Genomic DNA, 21,996 nt, shown 5'->3' with positions numbered 1-21,996 from the left:
GATAAGGGTAACAGATTGGGTCATGAGAAAGCATGTTGCACTTTGGCTGATCCAAAGCGGACGTCACGTAGCTAGCTGTAGCTAGTGATGTGGATATCAGTGAGCCAAGGCTGGCTTCTTGGCTTCTTTATTCGCAGCTTTATCAAGACGGGGTTAAAGCCACGCAGCCTGTAACATCTAACATGCTCAAGGGACCGGTCCGCGTCGAGGCTTTAATTCAAAGACCTGTTTAAACCTCAATTTCTGCCTTGCTGCTAATATGAAATAATACCGTGTGATCCACAGCAGGACAAATTACAACGAGTGAACGAATGACCTGTTTACTTTGGCTATGAGATCTAAGTGAGGGTGACTTGACATTAGTGAGAAATGAGTAATATCTGGACACCAAACAGAGTTTGCACTGTTTGTGCCTCGGGATATTTGAGAATTAAGATAGAAAGGGCACATTTTATTTGAGTATTGATAGGAAAGACCAGGTTATGGATTTGCAAGCTTCTTACGTTCGGTGCTAGTATGATATTATTAAACAACTTTCAGAAATGGCAGCAAATCATTATATACAAATAAAAAAATAATAGCTTCTAACGACCATCCAGCCTCCTTCATTCCCGTTTCTCTGGGTGAGAATCGAGATGTACCTTTCACAAATTCCTACAATATCTCTGTAAGTAATATACTTTATATTTTTGGATAGTGCAAGAACTGTATTGCATTAAAGCTATTTGTCACAAATAAGAAATACCTTACAAGTAGTCTTCAAAATTATAATGATGGAAAAAAATATATATTAAACAGGCATTTCAACCTTAATTCTACTACTGCTGGCCCACAAAAAAAAAGGTATAAAATGGCACTTCAAATACCTCCACATTAAAAGCCGTTATAAAGCTTTAACAATGAGCTTCAGATAGTGGGAGGATCCCTCTTGTTAGTTGAAAAGATCAAACATATTTTGAGAAATTTTGGACACACGTTAAAGTACCTGCGGGCCAGTAATTCATCAACATTATCCTCGCTCTTTAATCTTTGCTAATGCCACACATCAAAGTGCTCTTCCAAAGTGCTCCTCAGAGAAGTGCCGTCACCACCAGCAGCTATCCATAGGTTGCTCCAGACTCCATTACTTCTTTTCAGATTCTTTGATTTGTTCATTGTTTCATGCCGTATTTCTATGATCAGACAGCATATAAGAGCGACCTTCATGAGGAGGAACGAGTGCTGCCAGCGAGCTGAACCCACGGCCCTGAGCTGTGAGGCTACCATGCTGCTCCTTGAGCCACCCCCCACCCCCACAAGCCCCCCACTAACTACTATAAACTACTATAATTAGTCATAGTTATAGTTATTTAAGTCCATCCATCCATTTTCTGTAAAACAGTGCACCACTGAAAAGGATCATTAATTGCAACTATATAACTGTAAACTACTGAATAATTTACGGAAAAAATAAGACTTTCGTACATCCTGTGAGGGAACAAACAAAGCACGGGGGAAGAAGAGAAGCAGTAATTAAAAGTGAAGGCCTGTCTTCCCTATCCGTACACGTTAGCCCGAAGTTGGAAAACAACAGACTGCTGAGGCTTTGAACGTTCCGTATCTCTCGGCTCGACTCTCCTTCCGCGCCACGCGCCAGCTATCCCTGCAGTAATGCACCCGGGTTCCCTTCTGCAAGTACACGTCTCCTGTCATACTATTTCACCAAAACTGCATCTATAGTCCCACGGACATTAATCTCGGGTACTGACAGGAACACAGTCCAGAACAGTAATTCTCAATAAACCTTTCATGCCGGTCCATGCCAGTACCTGACCGCGCAGGAAAAAAAATATGTATCACTACCCAGACTAAAGTTTTAAAACGTGAATATTTCTAATGGGTGCTATGATTTAAAACTTCTTAGTGTCTCTTACCTCTGAATTTGTATATGACATGCACTTTCTACTATATCTTTCAAGACAAATGCGTACAAGATTTTAATGACATAGAAGACTAAATGAGGGTATTTCTATTAATCAAAGCACCAAACGCAGATATAAACAATTCCTATAATGAAAGTAGAATCTCACCGAATGATGAGAGTAATGTTGAGACACACACACACACATAACTGCAGCAGGACCACAGATGTGCAGTCGTCTTGCCTTATGCCACTTATGACGTAACGCAGACTCAGATTTAGCTAGCCGGTAGGGTGCTTCAGCTCAGCGTCGCCACATCTGTGACGTTACATTAAAAACTAGCGTGAAACTGGTCACGGCGTCACCATATTTTTAAAAGTATCAAGGGGTGGCGTTTATAAGTATCCCCTGTGTTTGCAAGGGCATCTCCAGGTACACAGGCTTCCTCCAGCGATACAAAAACATGTGGTCAGGCAAACTGATGTCTCTAAACTGTGGTCGTGAGTAAGAGTGTATGTTCAGACATGAACTGGAATTCCAACCATGGTGATGCCTATCCGTTTTTATGGACAAACTCCAGGCTTATTGTGATCCGACACCAGATCAGAGGTTATGGGGGATGGATGGATGGATGAATGGATAACTCAAGGTAGGGCAGGATTAAACTATCCCTGATCCTTATAAAACTCTTGCTCGCTCTCTCAGAAAAAAATAACATAAATCTTTTATTAATGAACTAGCAGCCATGGTTATTCTCAGCATAAATTTATTTTGTTTTTAGACTGCAACTACTGAACCAGTCAAACGTGGTAAAATCAGCTTATTCCAGGAGCCTAAATGCCTTATGCTGATGGTACCTCAGCTTTGCCCCGCTTCGATTTCCAGCTCATCCTACACACACATTTTTTTTTTATCATAAATTTTTTAAAGATTTTAAGCTGCTAAAGTCAACTATTGTATTTAGAAGGACCACTCTGCCTTGCTCACACATCATTTAGTGGTAATGTGTAGATTATCTGTAATGAAGATTTATTTTTTTTCTGCCTCAAATCATGAGGGTTTCTCCTCATCGATACACGAAAAAAAATACAAGAAGGAAGGATTTGGATATACTGCAACAGTATCGCAGGTTTACACACAGGAACGCAAGATGCAAGTAATTAGAACTGTTGCTGGATTTCATGTGACGCTTGACACCAGTTTTGGCGAATGGTATAAACAGTTACAGCTGGTGTTTGTGATCTGTGGATGTGAAAGGGGACGTTAACAAAAAATCAGATTAGGCAACGTGCCAAGTACCACTCCCACCAACCCTGTCAACCTGAAAACACACACATACATACCAGGCAAAACAGACCCCATCGGGAGCTTAATAATTATTTATGTTCGTTTGTTTGTTTGTTTATATATATTATTTTTATTATAATCGCTTCATAGACATTGACAGCCTGATACTACTCCTCCTTTATTTGTCTCTGAAATGTTTTGTCTCGTTTAATATTCAGTACATGCCTGAGGATCACAAGAGAGACGCATCTTCTCGTGGTGTCGCAAAAATTTCAAGGTTAATATATCCGGCCAAACAACGAAAGGTATTTATGTATAGCGAACCAAAAAGCCCATATGCCTTTGGGAATTCTTCAATGCATAAACTAAAATATATAAACACTGATGTGGACAACTCAGAGCTTATGATAATGCATGCTGGTGCTATATGTAATTAACAGCATAGTATATTTTTTCTTCATGATGTTAAATGAGCAAACATGGTCAACTGCAAAGAGAAGTCTTAGTACAGAACTATATAAAAGCTCATGGAAGTTTTACTTATGTAAAAGGGCAGAAAGAAAATTGACCAATCAGATTGTAGGAGGTGGGTCCAAGCAACTACAGGAGGTGGGACCAACCAATAAGATGTCTTGGCCCCACCCCCTCTCATTGTTGCCTCTACAATCTGATTGGTTATCTCTCTAAACCAATAATTTTTCGTTTTGCCCACAGAACATTTTGTGTAAATAAAACTCGAACCGAACGTAAAAAAATACATAAATGAGCAAAAGTTTTATAGTTCTTTGAATGTTAACTAGGTTTCCTTGGAAAACAATGGTTTTCCAACATTGATCTATGAGTTACCTTGAACTTAGAATGTTTTCCCCACTGAATAAATAGAATAAATACTGTAGGCTAATATTTTCAGCATAAATTCACAAAAGAAAAAGATGATTTTCTGCAGATTAGCATACTGTTAGCCAACCAATTAACCAAATTAATTTACTACTAAAACAAGTCAAAATAACTTATTCCAAACACAACTATATGGTCTATCTATCCATCCATCCATCCATACATACATCTTTCCATCCATTTCATGTAGCAGAGGGTTGTGGGGGAGCCTTTCCCAGGTAGAACAAGGAAAACTCACTGAATGGGAGGCCAACACAGAATGCACACACAAACACACACACACACACACACACACACCCTGAGGCATGATCACACACTAAGGGCACCTGAGACATGCCTGTTCACCTAACTGTATTTCTTTTGACTGCAGGAGGAAACTGCAGTACCTGGAGGAAACCCACACAACACAGATACAGCGTGCAAACTCCACACACACAGAGCAGGGGTGGAATTTGAACCCCCAATCCTGGACGTGCAACTCTGATTTTTAATTAAAGGCATTGTAAAGATTGGACCTGCTCTATGATTTGCGAATTTAAATGAACTAGAGTAAATTATTGAATAAGACTACAGTGTAGAATACTCTATGTGAAGGTGAAATAAAATAGCACATGTATAGACGGATATAAAAAGCAAAGTACTGAAGGGCAACACAATTACCCAGACTGACTGCAGAAACACTGGAAGATTTACTCAATACACATCACCAGGAAGGTTAAACGCTCATTTGGGATTTGTTTGAAATCCCACTTCAGCATTTACTTGGTCACTAAGGTTAAAAACGTGTCTCTTTTCAAATAAAAATGTCAGCTTTCTTCTGCAAAAATACAGTCAGCACAGCTGCAGATCAGTATCCTTATTATGGGATGTGGTAATATTGTAAACACATATTGCATGCTCTGTGATGCTTCTATAGTCCTCCATAGAGTCCCACCTGCCACTTAGCCCAGTAATGGGACTGCAACTGCCTGGCATTCACATGAAAAACAGGGGCTCTGGACAAAGAAAGTCAAAAAAGGCATGAAAAATGACTGTAATACAGTCTGAGGTTTATACAAAGTCATGTGCTTTTTAAAAATTCTGGTTTATAAGTACAGATGCAGAGAGGAGTTTATGAACTCAAATCAAAGAATCAGACACTATATGTTGGATTCTAAGGATCTGTGTAATTGAAATTGAAAGGTAATTAAATTCCTGCTGTCAGTAAAACATTGACTATTCTGGTGAAATGGAAAGAATTGTTTTTAATCATTATTCCACGCTGCATAATTTCGATAATGACAATAAATGCCCCAAAAATATATTACATGTCCAGTCATACTGTTCCTTCATAATATTGTACAAGTTCTTTTTTTCAATAATGCAATTTCATTTCTGGGGAAAAAACAGTTTTCTTCAGTCTCTCCTAAATCGGATCACAGTCTATTGTATCATATCAAATTATGTGAAATTGCCTTTCATCTTAAGGTGTGTCTGATGTAATTTATTACTGCTTTTGTTTGGAATTAAGTCTGTGATTCCCATCGCTAGTTCCTTTCCTTTCATTTGTTTTATCTTACGAACACACACACACACAGTCATGTAATCATATCTTTTTGGGGACCGCTCATTCATTTCCATGGGAAAAATGCTAATGCTAAAAGTATCAAGGAGTGATCCCCATAAGGTAAAAAAAATAACGTATTCATCATGTTGTGGGGACATTTGGTCCCCACAAGGTAAGGTATACCTGGACCAGACACACACACACACACACACACAGGTTTGTAATTATATGTTTGTGGGGACTCTCCATTCAATTCTATCTAATCCCAACATGATGACCTTAACCCTTACCCGCTGTAACCTTGATCAAACAAAATAGCATTTTTAATTTCTGAGTACATTCACAGATCTTTGTGGGGACCTAAAAAATGGTCCCCACAATGTCAAAAAACAGGTTTTTATTACATTGTGGGGAAAATTTGGTCCCCACAATGTAATATTAACCAATATAACAGTACAGGTGTATTTATTAACAACACAGTACTCTATAGGTACCTACCACTATAAAAATGGAGATGCCAAAATCCCAGAATTCCAGCAAGACCCAGCTTTGGGAGACCTATCAGCTTCATCGGCCCGGTTCCAGGAGACCTATCTGCTCCATCGGGCCGACTCCAGGAGGCCTATCAACTCCATTGGCCTGGCTTTGGGAGACCTATCAGCTCCATCGGCCCAGCTCCAGGAGACCTATCAGCTCCATCGGCCCGGCTCCGCGAGGCCTATCAGCTCCATCGGCCCGGCTCCGCGAGGCCTATTAGCTCCATCGGCCCGGTTCCGGGAGACCTACCAGCTCTATCAGCCCGGCTCTGGGAGACCTATCAGCTCCATCGGCCCGGCTGTGGGAGACCTATCAGTTCCATCCTTTCAGTCATCGCGTTTCCACTGGTCTGCCCCCGTCGAGTTTCAGACGCTGACTTTCCGTGGCTTCAGCTCACGGCTCTTCTTACAAATGACTACAGTACTGTGCAAGTGTCTCAGCCAGTCAAAGGACATGCTTAAAGCGATATATCTGGGTAGTGAGTGTATATTTGCTCAGAACAAAACACAATTTATGATTAGAAGTTAAGTAAATGCTGACTAACAGAAAACGCTTGTTGGATGGCTAGATGAACGCCGCTTCAGTTCCCAAACCTCTACTCAGCGGTATCTCAGCCATTCCATGTATGCTTTAAATCTTACCAACCTCAATTTATTAATTGATTATTACATTTTTTAATGAGGTACTGATTATCCAAATGTGGCATGCTAGTGGTCAATTCAACAAATACATGGGTGTACTGGACAGAACTTGAAATACTGGAGTAACTTTAGGAGAGATTTTGGAATAGCTAACACACTTTAATAGACATAATATCATAGTTTTACATAAACAAGAAAATCATTTAAAGATCATTTTCTTTGACTGTCTAAGACTTTTGCACGATACTGTATATTGTATATTGGATGTGTTACGACCACACATCCAACAAGCAAAAAGTATATAAATTAAACTGAAAGTGTATTATCATTTGATTCTGTAGAGCAAATGCCTGAGGAAATAATTATTAATTTTTCAGGGCTGAATTAATTTATGCTGATATTGCTGCCTTGAAGGGACTTACATTACATTCTTATATACTGGCAGTCCATTGATTTCAAGTATCTGCTAATCCAGCTTGAGACTGGTGGGATCTACGTAAGCATCCCAGTAGCTACATGGTATAAGATGTTGTATATATTCGCCACAGCTCACTCGCTCAAAAAACGTCAACCAGCAGTCACCAATCCATATGACATAAGAACATTTTGACTAAGGTTTTAAACTATAGGGCTTGGTTCCAACCATCAGGTAGAACATGCAAACCCCACACAGAGCAATACGCAAGAGCAGATTCAAGTGCAGAGATCGTACAGTTTTCGGCAACATGGTGAATTCCTTCAGGTATTTTTAGTTTTAAGCGAGACCTCTTTAAACATTGAAGACGATTAAAGTGATTAAAGTTTTGATAACATCTGGATATCCTTGCTGGGTTGTTTTGTTTAAACCATGCAAATTAAATGTTAATCTGTTCTTCCTCTGCGGAGCCTACTGTTTGGCATGTAAAGTGAGAATGTCTTACACACACACACACTCACACACACACAAAAATCTGAATAGACAGGACAATAAACTGTAATCTTCGTCATAATTGCGGAAAAAAAAGCTCAGCAATCAATAATTTTTGATTTCAGGGGTGTTGAGTAGTACTGACGCCCACTGGGACAGACCTTGAGATGTCTAGGTTTGTCTCGTCTGATTTGTATAAGACGTTCAGGCACTGAAAAAGCAAGACGAGGCAGCAGAATAGAAGGTACCTTCATCACTGTAGAAACCTACAGAACTCTTTACACTGTGGCAGAATCCTATTTCGTCAACATTCCTCTTTCTGCAATCTTATCAAGCCTTATTATCAGTGAGCATAGAAAATTGACAATACAGACATAAAAGGAGAAACAGTAAATACCAATTGCGAGAAATGTTTCAAATTTTTTAAATTGCATTAAAAGCCAGGGTCGGTGTAGAGAACATAAGAAAAAATGACAAATATTATGTCTACACGGTGCCTCCTACAGGGCATGTATTTCCCATGAAAGATTGATATCTTGCCTTAAAATTATGTGTCCTAATCTCAAGCAAATATTAGATACACGTCATAAACAGAGGTGCCCACATAGAGCAATCACATCGTATGAGATACATGAAAAATCGTAGCAACAAGATATACTATGCATTTTCTTTGAAAGACTTCTGATAATAGTTATAAATTGCAAAAAAAAAAAAAAAACCTAGGAAAGTTTTTGTTTGGGGGGTAAAATCAGTAGGCTGACTATTAGACTCTTGGAAGATTAGAAAATGTTTTGTCATTTCCACTTTCACAGCATTCAATTTACTCTGTTAATATATGCTGTGACCATGTCAATAATATGATTAGGCCATGCGTAAAATTAATTTAAATTGCAAAATTAATTAACCGTTGCTTTGTTATTTTGTATACAGGTACTGGACCACAACTTAAATCCAAGAGTTGAGCACAGGTAGTTTTAGGGAAGAGCTGCTGAAAATAGTCACAGCAGCAGAGTGAAAGCCCTCCGAAAAGCATCAGAACGAACCAAAAACTAAACAGATGGACAAATTAAATCACCAGCGTGTGTGATGAGTACACCCAAACACAGATTGCCTTTTCTCGTTAATTCTCTGGCTCCTGCATGGAAGGCTTTATTTTATTTTATTGTGCGTTTTTTTTCTCTCACAGTGCTGGGGAACTGGTCGTGTTATTGCCTTGGTCAACCCTTAACAACAAGCTGTTTATGGCTCTACTTGGTATTACCTTTGTTTTATGTGGTATGAAGACATAACAACTTGTCTTATTGATATTTTTTGTCAGTAAACTTGTGATAATTTTATGTTTATCCGCAATTGCAAAAAATGGAAATTCTGGTCCAGATGTTCAGCAGATTAGCATTAGCGCCCAACACCTCCACAATCATCACTCAGAAACGCACCCCCCCAGCGGGGGTTTGGGGGGTTCCATGTGACCTTCTAGGGCTTATACGGTTTCCCTCCTACAATCTGGAGACATGCATGTCTGGAGAAATGGAGAGAATAAATCCCTTTGTTTGTGAGCGAAATGCAAAAGACACAAATCTCAGATCAACGCAAGCCCGGCCAACTGAGAAGTTATTAAAAATCAGTCGACTCCCTTAATTGGGAATCCATGTTTTTAATACAGAACGGTGAGTCTGCGTCTGCTGTCCAACACCATGCTTCTGTGACGTCTTTTGGTGTGAAGAAGCACAAACACCAATTCAAGCACATATGTCAGTGCGCTATGCCTAGTGAGACATTAAAGCGTACGCTCACTAGCTATGCTCCTACAGATACTGTAATTTAAACAGGTTGCTATTATCAAAGGAATAAGATTAGCTACCAAAGAGAAAAGATACACATTTTTCTAGGAAAGTGTACTGGATCACCATAGGGCGAAAGGGGGAAAAAAAAAAGATTTAATCAGGAACTAAGCAATATTCTTTGGCAAAAAAGAAGTCATCTTGTGATTTAGTATTCAAATCACTGATAATCTTCAGAAGTGCGAGTGATTAAGGCAAACATCTGCATATAGATTGCAGAATGAAGCAGATGCTGAGCTATGTCGTAGATTGTAATTAATCATTCGACATTAATTTGATAGGAATGTAAAATGTCTTAATTTCCTCTTCTCATAATCCCCCATTTTATCTGTTTAAAATATGGGGCACCACGCGTGTCGTATCACGCTGATTATCCAATGCAAATACATACAAAATAAAGTCCATACTTCAAATGTACTCGCTATTGTGATTAGCTTGCGATGTCACTCTGCTCCATAATTTAGCTGTGCCCGAGATCCGTGGTCTTTTTCAAGGAACTTTAAGAAAGTGTTCCTGTATTCGGGGTGGCATGGTGGTGCAGTGGTTAGCACTGTTGCTTCATACCTCTGGGACCTGGATTCAAGTCTCTGTCAGTGTGGCATTTGCATGTTCTTCACGTGTTGTCATGGGGTTTCCCTCCACAGTATAAAAACATGCAGAGGCTAATTGCAGTTACCAAATTGCCTGTAGGTGTGCTTGTGTGAGTGTCCCCTGTGATGGGTTGGCACCCCATCCTGGGTTGTTCCCTGCTTTGTGGCCATAGGCTCCAGACCCCCCACAACCCTGAAAACGACAAGTGGTTTCAGAAAATAGATGGATGCTCCTGATTGCTGTGGACTTTCGATAACTGCACATTGCACTAAGAGCACCTCTGGGGTTGAATGCAGCTATTAAGGTGCCCATTAGGATGAGCTAATCAAGCATTTATATTAATGACAAAAGTTATGCATCATCCGGGTGAGCTCTTCCTCAAGTTCACGGCCTTTCAGCAGGATATGTGGCCCAAGAGGAAGAGAAAGATCTGACAGGTGAAAACTTTTATTTTTCACGAACGATGGAAATAAGATCAAGTGGCTCCTAGTATACTGGCACATCAGATAACATTTTGCCTAAAGCAACTGCACTTGACTTGAGCCTCCACTCAGAACCGCACATTTAATCATTATTTTTCACCTTGTTACTGGGCAAGATCAGGCCCACGAGAAAGGCCTCTGGACTGTGAAGAGATCATTATCTCGCACATTATTAATAAAGCTGGCAGAGGTCAGAAGATATCGCAGATATTTTAAGAGCAGTGGAAAAAAGAGACAAGTCAGACCGTTGTTTAGTTTTCACAAATTAAACTCAGCTAGCACAAATGATGCAATCACAGTGCTTTTACGTTGAGCACAATGTCAATAACGTATTTTTTAAATCCTACTCAAAAAAATCTACTACTAATGGTTCAAATGAAAAGAATCCAGGATCTCCTTGCTATGAAAAAACGGATCGAAACTGGCTAGACTGCTGTTGCTTTGTTTTATTTTAGGAACTGGGTCTATCATTACAGGCCTCTGATGTACATAGAGAAAATATTGGTCACTCACAGGCTGGAGGCAAAACGAGAGATTACTCCACTGACAGCAGAGCATTTGTCACCGTTTGTAGTCATTAATTTATAATGCATTTACCACTGACGTTATATCAACATGACCAATGTCTCTGTATGTACAGTGAAATATGTGGCACTAAACAAGTATTTTATATGTGTAGTAAAGGTAATAGTAGTAATATTGTAAATTATTAATACTGGAACTAGCATGTCAGATAAATTCCAAAGAGCAGACTGACTTTTCAAATAGCAAAAGACCACAGAAGCAAAACAAAAGGGGTGGAAATATTTCACACAGATTTACAGGTGAAATTTGCACTAACTACTGCTGGATAATTTACATCCCACTTCTATTTGGAGGTGAAATAAAAATGGATTTCCTTTTTCTCGAGGTTGTCTAGAGACTTGATTAATAAGTGATTTCACTCTGCTTTAGAGGTCCCTACAGATACTGTTTTCCTTTCTAGAAACATCCATTCAAGGGCCGGGTAATCACTTGTTTACGCATTGTAAGCTGTTTATTTTATGGGGAGTTTCAGGTCAAAAGTTGCCCGTCACATTATATAAGCGCCGTTAACTTTAATCTCTAAGGCTCCTGCGCGATAATCTGCAATAACCTTTATTAATCATCATAAACGAGTGGGTCTTGGGTATTACGCTTGGGATGGCCACACAGCAAAGACTCCCGGGATTAGGGTCCTGCTCTCAAAGAGACAGCTCTCCAGAAGGACCAAAAGCTACTCCATGAGATGCGCACTACTTCTCGCGATGGTGAAGTACAGCATGACATTGCAGGTATGAGAGTGCACATGTATGCTGAAACTCTATGCTCTTCACATCAGGCACCTGGGAGGCATGAGTATAGTACGGCCCAGTACTTTGGAATATTACCACACTCTACTTTTTGTTGAGAATACGGATACTCCGCAGACTCCATCAGGCTTCCCCACTGTTCAGCAGTCAGTTTCCTGTCGAACGCTCCTAGCATTGAGCGCCTCATGCGCTGACACACTCCATGAAACCTCTTCTGCCAGCTGATACCACGGCTCACCACCTATGTTCCATTTCAGGAGGACGAACGGCGACGCACAGCAGTCTGAGTGTGCGCCTCAGTCCTCCGCCACTCTTCGATCATGGTGCCCACACTCTAGTGTCACCTGCGGCTTCTCGCAAGCCTGTAGCACGTGCTGTTTCTGCAGCCTCCTCCGCTGCCATAAACCCATGCAAACACCTGAGCCCAGCTCACTGCACTGCAGCAGCAGGCATCCAGTTTAGTGCAGTTAGCTTTAGCTGCATAGCACATTGAAGCCTACATTTCCATTTTGAGTCTTTCCGACAGTCGCCAAGTCTATTTCACCTATTGAATTTTTCTATAGTACTTTCAATCAGCCGCGCTTTGCCCAGGAACCTTGCTGGTAATTTAGATAAAATTGACATGTTCCATTGTATGCTGATTGATTCGAATATGTGGTTATTTGCTGCGCGAGGTAACTCAGCCCTTGACGCTCTTAATGAACTCTCCAACAGCCATCAATAATACTTCCCAGCACTCAGGCTGAGTAAGCCTGGGCTACGACTTACCCAGTCACGCTTCCTTTGTTGCCTGTGAATCTACGATTCGGTATGTTATTATGAATATCTGCACATACTGTATCACTTTAATTTTTCAAGTTGATTTTAATTTTAAATCATTAGTTGTCCTTAACAATTACTCTTTTCTCCTGAAATCCACAATACTATCTGATTCTTTGCAATGATAGAGCTACAATAATTTTGCATTATTTTTATTTTTTAAATGTTTACAGTATGAAATATCAGTACAGTGCTACATGAAAATGTTAATTTTTGTGTGGGATATTTGCACGTATTTAACCAATATCATATAAAAAAAAACATTTTCATTAGTAAAACTAATCATTACAATCACGTATTATGTGAACTTGACTTCAATAATAAAACTAATTTGAAAATATATATTCTGCCCTACACTTCTTAATGAGGCAATATAGAGGTGAATTTTTGGGAATTCGAAAGCCATCAGTTTTGCTTACTTATAAAACTGTATGACCAATGACATTTTCTCTCCTGTAATATTTTTAACGTTCCTCTTATTGAACCATTTGCAGAATCCACATCCACATCCCAGTATTTGACAGCATTGCTATAAAAATGTGTATAGATCCATCCATCCATCTGTGCATCCATCAGGGTAATTACAAATGAACATTTTAAAATAGCTTCTACTGACCCGGTGACATCGTTGAGCACATTGTTTAGTGTTGAGTTTAGGACTGAGGTGCTCCGGTCAGTAGAGCTTCATGACATAATGCTCTCCAAGATCTTAGAAAAGTCAGAGTCAGAAAAGCAACAAATGGCTTCTTCTGGGAACAAAAATGTTGTCAGCGTCTAACAGCTCAGCTTATTCCTATAAAACCTGACATAGCTGGAACGCTCACAACAATAAAAATGCGGTTGATGATGACAATGACCTTTATTATTATTAATACTATTATTATCATTAACTTACATTAAGCTTGGATCAAGCTGCTTTTTAAATGAATGTTTTCCACAATCCAGTAAAGAAATGGTATCATTTCCACACACTGCACGTGGAGGGCCTGCACCATAGTCTGTGACAGACAGCCGCATGTCCGTCATTGTCATTCAGCTCTACCATGACCAGAGTGGCCGAGCCCCCCAAACAAAGACACTCACTCTACACCTACAGCTCCTGCCTGGAACCTCAGTGAGACCATCAGCTGTCACCAAAAGCTCATCAGCAGCAGTAATGGAGTCACCAAGAAATCTAGGGCATTTGTCTTCAATAAAAATGATTTCACTGCAGATTCCTACGCCCATATTTAAAATTTTCACAATTTTTTTGCTACTTATATTGACTTCGCTGTAATGGATGGTATGTGGTTCTGTGGGTCAGGACCCGGTACTGTGATCAGAAGGTTGCTGGTTCAAATGTCATGGTTGGCTGAGTGATGTCACTGCTGGGTTCCTAAGCAAGTCCATTAACCCCCAGTAGCCCCACCAAACGGGCTGACCATGCTCTCTCAATTTTAAGTCACTTTGGATAAAAGGGTCTGCTACATAAAGGCAATTAGATACAAAATTTCTTTCTTTTTTAAAAAAAAAAAATTATATAAAAAATGAAATGAAGAACACCCCTCAGTAATAGACCCTTGCTCTGGGAAAGGGGCACAGAGGCTAGGCATTACCCAGAATGCCATCTGGGAGCACCTGCTGCACTGCGTGTTAAATTAACCAAATGAAAATGAGGTGTGACTGAGGCAGAAAGTACCAGTCACCGGTGCCCTAGACCCGATGCTCGGCGCCGGAGGAGGCCCAAAAGCGGGCCCAGAAATGACAGCCAGAGCTCTCAGTCCTCGAGTGCAAATACTCAGAAGAGGAGAGGGGAGGTAAACGACAACAAATGATTCCATTAGGCGAGCTAAACGAAGCCCGTGCCACTCTCGATGGCTTCGCAAAATTAAAGCATGAAATCGACAGATTACTAGAGGACCTACGGTAATCCTCTCCAGAAGAAAACTCAGAAATACACTACTAGAGGAGCTACGGTAATCCTCTCCAGAAGAAAACTCAGAAATACACAACGGACACCATCTGTACTGTATGTTATGACCAGTCATATGCTCCAAAATCTCTGCTCTAAAACTGACCTCAATTTCTTTTTCTGAAAATAAGAATATCAAATTTGTTTATATATATACTTTTTATGGAAAATTTTGAAAAATGCAAAACAACAACAACAACAAAACAGTGCAGGAAACGTGGCACAAATGATCTATCGCAGTACATCTACCATCTAACGCCTTCCCGGGAAGTGATAAAAATGCACGGTCTGCCCAAATGTCAGTCTTCTAACAAATGTCAGTTCGTTCTAATGTGAAGTAACACTTCGACTCCCATTTAAACCGAGCAAATGCCAGAGCGATACGTGAGCATCTGCAGTGTCATCCTGCGCCAGCAACTTGCACCGACTCCCTGTCTGAATCATCTATTTCCAAACGCTGGGTAAAAATTGTCCCAGATAAATGAAGCCATTCGCATTCAGCGCATAACTGGGAAAGGTGGAATGGAACAAATCCAACGTCAGCCTTTTCCTGCGGATCTGTGCTGCTACAAGCTAATTGGATCAACTGATGAATAAAAGAGTAACAAACAGTAATTAATTAATAATAGTAATTGATATTTGTCAGTGATGAGAGTCACTGAAAGAGTCTGATCGAGGTTTTAGTATAGTTGCTAACTGCCATGCATCTGACGTACGTGACACGCTGTCAGACTGACACTCACGCAAGAAATCATACGGCAAACTTATATAATTCTATTATAAACCTAAAATCAGCTACATCAAAAGCAATGGGGCAGTTTGCAAACCTGACAGACTATTTACAAGCTAATAAAACTGTCACATACATGAAAAGCCTGTGCAGACTTGTCTCAAACTGAAAATCTCTTGACAGTCAGCTGACCAAAGCTGGAAAACCTGTTTTAGCGTTTCGGAAAATGCAGAGTCGCATGGGAATAGAGGGCAACTTCCTATACAGGCACATTTCCCATAATGCAATGATGACCAGTGGGATTCATAAAGACCATCATGTGTTTTGTGTGTTGGCCACTATGTGAGAGTCAAGGGAATTGCACGTAGGGTACGGTCAAACATGGAGAGGAGAGCAAGACTTAATAAAGGCTCACACAAGAGCCTTAAAGACCTTTTGAGAAAACCGGGTGTAAAGGAGTGAGGTGGTGTCATGGGTATGATTGTTCTGCGGCTGGGGGGGTTTGCAGATGGAAGAATAAAGGTGTAACGTGCCACGCGCAAGGCTACGGCGCTTTCATTCCGATGGCGGAGCAGCCCGTCCGTGTGACCTGCTGTTCCCACACTCCTCAACCTCTCCTTCCTCCGGTCAGTTAGAGGAGTTCGGCCAGACCCCATCCTTCACGTCTGCTTCTCCCGGCAGCTTGTGCGACCTCAAGACGGAAGGCTGCCAACTGCCACATACCCCACGACGGTGTTTCAACCATCTTGCAACAGAAGATATAAATAACCAAGACGGCCCTGCTCTTACCGAATGCAGGAGATGTTTCTCCACGGTTACCAGCGGGGAAAACAGGTTTAACCGATTTCACCAGGGCACTACAAGCGTTTTCCTCAGTTCGTCCAAAGTTTAAAGATAGCTACTGTGTATCGATTCTACACAGGCTTGCAAAGAAAGTGTTTTTGGGATCGAATCGCCTAGCGCCACGAGGTATACTTTTTTTAACGATTGAGAAAACTGCAAGATGGGCGTCCTGGTACTTCTGGAGCAGCTCGGCCTTTGTGCCGCTCAGCCACATATTCTTATTTACCATCTGTAGAGTGAAAAACTGGAGTTACAGTACTATCACGTACTCTTTGTTCTGCTAATTCACACCCTGTCACACTCGCGCAACTGTCAGGAAATGAGACGCGTTCTCATTTCTCAGATCTCGCTGACTTCCTGGCATCAGCAAGAAAGTCAGCATGCAGATCCAACGTGCAACATCGAGGTTCTTTGGTGAATGGCTAATCCTATTGCTTTCTATCAGTCTTTGCGAATGAGAACCAATCTCACGAGAGGAAGATCCAAATCAGGCAGCGCCCTGGAGTTGGAGTTGGTGCGCGAGCCAAGGGGACATTTTCGAATATAACGGCAAACAAACACAAAAACAATCCTGTAGGCTCTGTAAGCTAAAACTGCTGCTTTATGCAAGCAGATTGATACAGTTAGTTCTTCTGTCGTTTTATAAGTTTGGGTTTGAGCTTGTAAACTTTAATAAGGCCATATTTTTTGATGACAGGAGACAGCAAAATAAATTAGATGGCTGTTCCCTGCAACAGCAGCAGATAGTAACGGTGATAATAACATTATTTAGGACTCTTACCTGGTAATTAATTCAGGAATAAATATAACCAATGAGTGGATTTTATAAAGCATTTTATCATCATATTTACATGCTTTTACGAGAAGAAGAAGCAAACACATTAATTGTTGGTTTTCATCTAGGGCAAACTCAGCTCTCTGCCGAACGACATTCCTATTCTAGTGCCAGTGATCAGTGATGTTTATTGCTGAGCTTTGGGGGGAAGGCAGGGAGATCTGGAGATGCAGGGAAAGGTGGCCCCCTCTGATTGCCAGGTCAGCCAGGGGTCTGTCGAGGGGGTCCTGGACCAAGTGGAAATGGTGTGGTATTCTAAGGATGCCTTGTGCTGTGCTGCTCATCACTGCTCTTTTACAAATGACAGGACATGTGACCCTGGGCATCATCTTCTCTGTAATTGCAGCTCAGCTCAAGTTATATTTTCATCTCACTGTTTAATTCAGCTATGCATGAATATTCATGGATATATTTACACAATCCATCCATCCATCCATCCATCTTCCAACCACTTATCCAATACTGAAGTGTAGGTATTTTAACTCACAATCAGAAATGCCCTTAATACAAACAAACAAACAAACAAACAAACAAACAAACAAAATTCTGTTCATGTTATAAAGGGGGACCTGGGCAAGTAATGGAGCATTAAAATTGCTTATCGGCAAAATCAACATGTCATAATTACACATGCCATTCAAAACGCGACATTGTGAGAAAATCAAAATGAACACCAAAAGACGACATTGATGATGTCATCTCTCTCAGATTCAGTGGCAAAAACAAAATAAAAAGACTACAGAAGCTGGACTTCCACAAGATACAAAATACATCAAATGAAACAGGACCTAAAAGCTCAGGTCACTGTTAGGTAATGGCCACCCTGGCAAGGAGTACCAATGAGGATGGAGATGGCCTTCCTTAAGGGCTCCTGGGCAGGCGGTGAGGTTAGTACAGCTGAATCTGCAAGAAGAAGAACCTGTAAGGGCTAAAAATGGAAATGTGGAAAGGTGGGTATCTGGGAGAGGAGCTTTAATGGGATCCTGACGAGTCTGTTACAAAGCAGGACGCCTTAGGCCCCATCTGCCCATCACAAAGCTTAGCCTGGCTGCTGATTGCCTGTTTTTAATCACTGCCATCAATATTCCCAATGTGGAACTGGGATTGAATATCGTTATCCAACCGGCTCCAAGATGCAGCGTTCAGGCAAGCCCACGTTGGGCATTTCCATGTGATTTATTGAGTCACTCTACCTTAAAGGACACAGAAATGAGTTACAGTATGATACTAATATCCTCTTTATAGGGGACATAACTCAATGAATATCCTCCCGTCAAGGAAGAACACACTATGCACCCCTGCTTTTAGGGTCCCTCCACAACACCACAAAACCTCCCAGGCTGCGGAAGGATTCAGCCAATATTCGACGTGCTATTTAAATACGTGAAGCTTTACTAATAACCCAACATACTTGTCCCCTTTTGCTTTCAGAAATTAGAATCCAAAGAACAAATAATGCGAACAAAACCTATTCAGCAAGCCTTTCAGATGATGCTAAATCAATATTTTTCATATAATTTATTCATATATTTGGGTTGATATACCACTTGGGGAATAAGTTACACTGGTACAATATATAAATAAGTTTTTAAAAAAAGTCAAAAAGCTATTAATATTTTAGGTGTCTGATTGTGATTATTGCTTTTTAAGAAGGATAACTCAAGCACTTTCTTATTTTATAGGGTACATATTCAGGAGGGAACCCAAAAGACACGACTCCAGGTGGAAGGAGGGTGTTGGAGATATATTAGAACTCAGAGCCAGGAGCAGAGCGATGGGGGAGGGGAGGGGAGGGGAGGAGGGGATACACTCCCGATTGTAAAAATATAACGATAGCATCAGTGAATGCCGGCCTAGCTGAGGCAGCGGAGGTGAGACAGGCCGCCGTGACCTTTATAATAGCCGGGGCTAAGACCACCATGCCTGATGGGCTTTCTGTCAAGATTTCGACCCCAACCCAAATCCGAGACAAGCTGCTTCCGTGCGGAGCAGCCGAGCCAGACCACCATCGGGCCGTTAGTCATCGGGATGGAGGGGACACCTGGACCGCATGTGACTCCGAGGAGGAGAGAGGCAGCCCTGCCGTCCGTTTCACGGGCTCCGTTCGGATTTAACGGCAGAAGCTGCCAGAGGTTGAGAAATGCAGGCCGGCAGAGACTCCAGTTAAGCGTGGAGACCTGTCAGGTTTTCATGGGGTGGGGGGGGGTGGGGCACACCATGGTGCAGATGATGAAGCTCAGTCAGGAGGTGGGGCGTCAATAGCAGTATGTCCAGGGTAGGGATGGCTCTCCCCATCAGGGGAGCTGGTCTCCGGCTTATAGCAATTACAGAGCATTGACAATGCCCTGCGCAATTCCCGGGTTACTGACAAATCAATTAGATAACGAGGGGACTGAGGCTTTGAGATAAAAGATGAGAAGAGGGACACTATAACTGAGCTCACTGGCTATAATGAGCTACGATCATTCAATCGGTGACGGATACAGTGTGTGGATGGCGTCCGGTGCATTTATACACACACCGCATCGATTCTGCTTAGAAAGACTCTGATTAAATAATAGCTACGATGTGGATATGTTATTTCTCGTGTTGACTTCATCTGCCAGACATACGGATGGAGAATTAGCGTGGCGTCAGGCTACCTACTACAGGGAACCCCACGGGCTTGCTTGAAAAACTGCTCCCCCCGCTTTTATAACGGCGCGACCTAAAGTTTATGTGGTGCGCAGACTTCGGTCTGTTCCGTGCTCCTGTAAATGTTACCGGAAATGTTACCACTGCCCCTGCCAAAGCCGCTGTCCAAAGAAGCGGCGTGCCTATGTAAATTTCTGGGTCTCCTGTGCCAGGATCGCCGTCGCTCTGACGACTCTCCAGAGTGCCGGCCGGCAGAGCGCCGGGCTAAGCCAGAACAGAAATCGGTCGAATCCTCAGCCTTCCTGGAAGATCCTATTCAAATGTCTAGCCAATGACTTCATTATATGCAAACAAATAGCGGCTAATGGACATATGCATCAATATAACATAAAACGTCCTTCTACAGACGATTATCGATAGCAAGAAGCGCTAAATGTCATACATCTAAGGAAATGCTGTATGCTGTCCACTTGTATTATGACAAATTTTGGCTTACATATGACGTAATAAACTCATTTTTGTTTTTTGCCTGCTAACCAGATTTGCTTTAAACACCTGATTCCCCAAACTCCAGACACGACACCCCCCAATCGAGGCTAAAGGTCTGTACCATTCTACAGCTTGTTCAAACAGAGTTTGAATATTAATGTCTTGGTAATAGACAAAACATTGGGATAATTTCCAAACAGGTGCACTTACAATCTGAAAAATAAAAAAATAGACAAACGACAAAATGATACCACTCCCACATCGATCTATCTATCTGTCTATTGTTCAGTGATTTGTAACAGAAATGCATTTGTGTACTGCCCCATCACAAACCCACATGCGTGCCTGCATGCACGCGCGCACACACACACACACACACACACACACACACACACAGTGTCCTTGCCATCAACCTACATCAAGCCTCTTGTGGGGACTTGGCCAAACAACCATGTACTTTTTTTATGACACGACACATTTGTATTCTGTAAACACATGAACAGAGAAGCAGCATCACCCAATAAATGAGTGCTTTGTTAGCTTGTAAGCTTAGTGAACATAATGCAAGCTAACATTAGTAGGTGAAAATCAGCTGACCTGCTTCAAGCTCTTCTGTGAAAAAGACTAAATCCAAAATCTGATTATGCCAAAAAAGGTCACTTTCTTTCTTCTAGCCTTTCTTGCTAAAGGTCAGTATTATATACCAAGTCAAAACAAAAGTCAGAACTTTCCATTCATGTCAAACAAAAGTGCATTTAATCTAATATCCATATAAATATCTATGCAGGCAAAGGTATGGGATCTGTAACTCCAAATAATTTTTGGTAACTTTACCAGGAAGTCAAACATTAATCTCATATCACATGATGGATATTTAAAGGCATCTTAAGGTCTGAGATTACAGATGCAAGACAAGTCAGAGCATGTGATCTGCACCGAACATGTAATTGGGAGCACAGTGGGAATCTGTTAAATCCAGCAAAAAATCAGCAAATGTATGCATTCTGCCATCTAGTAATTCACCGTCAAACACGGCCAGGGCAGAACTAAGAAACACCAACAAGCATGACGAGTCATGCAGCTAGAAACTGAGGGTTATTTATACATATTATAGATTATATCTATAAATGGCTGGCATCTCTTTAAGTTGTCGAATCCATTTTTATCCCTCACCTTAATACGTTTGATCTAGATATGGTCAGATGCAAACTGACAACCTTTTTTTCCATTACTGATTTTGCCTGTTCCTTCCAGGCAAAAAATGCAGTGATAGTAAGCGTATCAAGTGAAGTGGAAAATATTTTTGGCATGCAGAGTCTCTTAGCATTGAAAATTTACCACGATGTCAGGGACTGTTAAGGATATATTTAAGTTCATATCAATGCTTTTTAAAATATTATTATTATTATTATTATTAATAATAATCATAATAATAATAATAATAGAATGCTTTATATCACTGACTTACCCATGCAGTAAAAGGACAATTTGGTCTTTTACTGGTGAATATAGTCATGTGGGATAAACTAGGAGGATTTCTTAACTATTTTACGGTGTCATGAGTTAAAATTCATAAATCAGAATTTCAGATTTTGCAATTTTTATTTTTAAGATATTAAAGTATAACAAATCTTCTTCAATAAGCCCCTGCTCCTTTAAATTTCAAGATAATTAAAAGGGGAAAAAAGAACATCGCAGGATGCCTTGATTGTGGACAGAATGACAGATTGGCCA

At 40.9% G+C, this 21,996-nt stretch overlaps 1 protein-coding gene across 6 annotated transcripts in view; it reads right to left on the bottom strand.

The window, feature by feature from the left end:
* LOC111855497 (teneurin-1-like) overlaps positions 1–21,996 on the bottom strand; it is a 365,325-nt gene that overhangs the window by 170,747 nt on the left and 172,582 nt on the right. The gene's annotated exons all lie outside the window — the stretch shown is intronic.

This window comes from Paramormyrops kingsleyae, chromosome 10 (assembly GCF_048594095.1).
Source record: "Paramormyrops kingsleyae isolate MSU_618 chromosome 10, PKINGS_0.4, whole genome shotgun sequence".
NCBI lineage: Eukaryota > Metazoa > Chordata > Actinopteri > Osteoglossiformes > Mormyridae > Paramormyrops > Paramormyrops kingsleyae.
The sequence above is the reverse complement of the archived record's forward strand: the minus strand, read 5'-3'. Positions and strand labels throughout refer to the sequence as shown.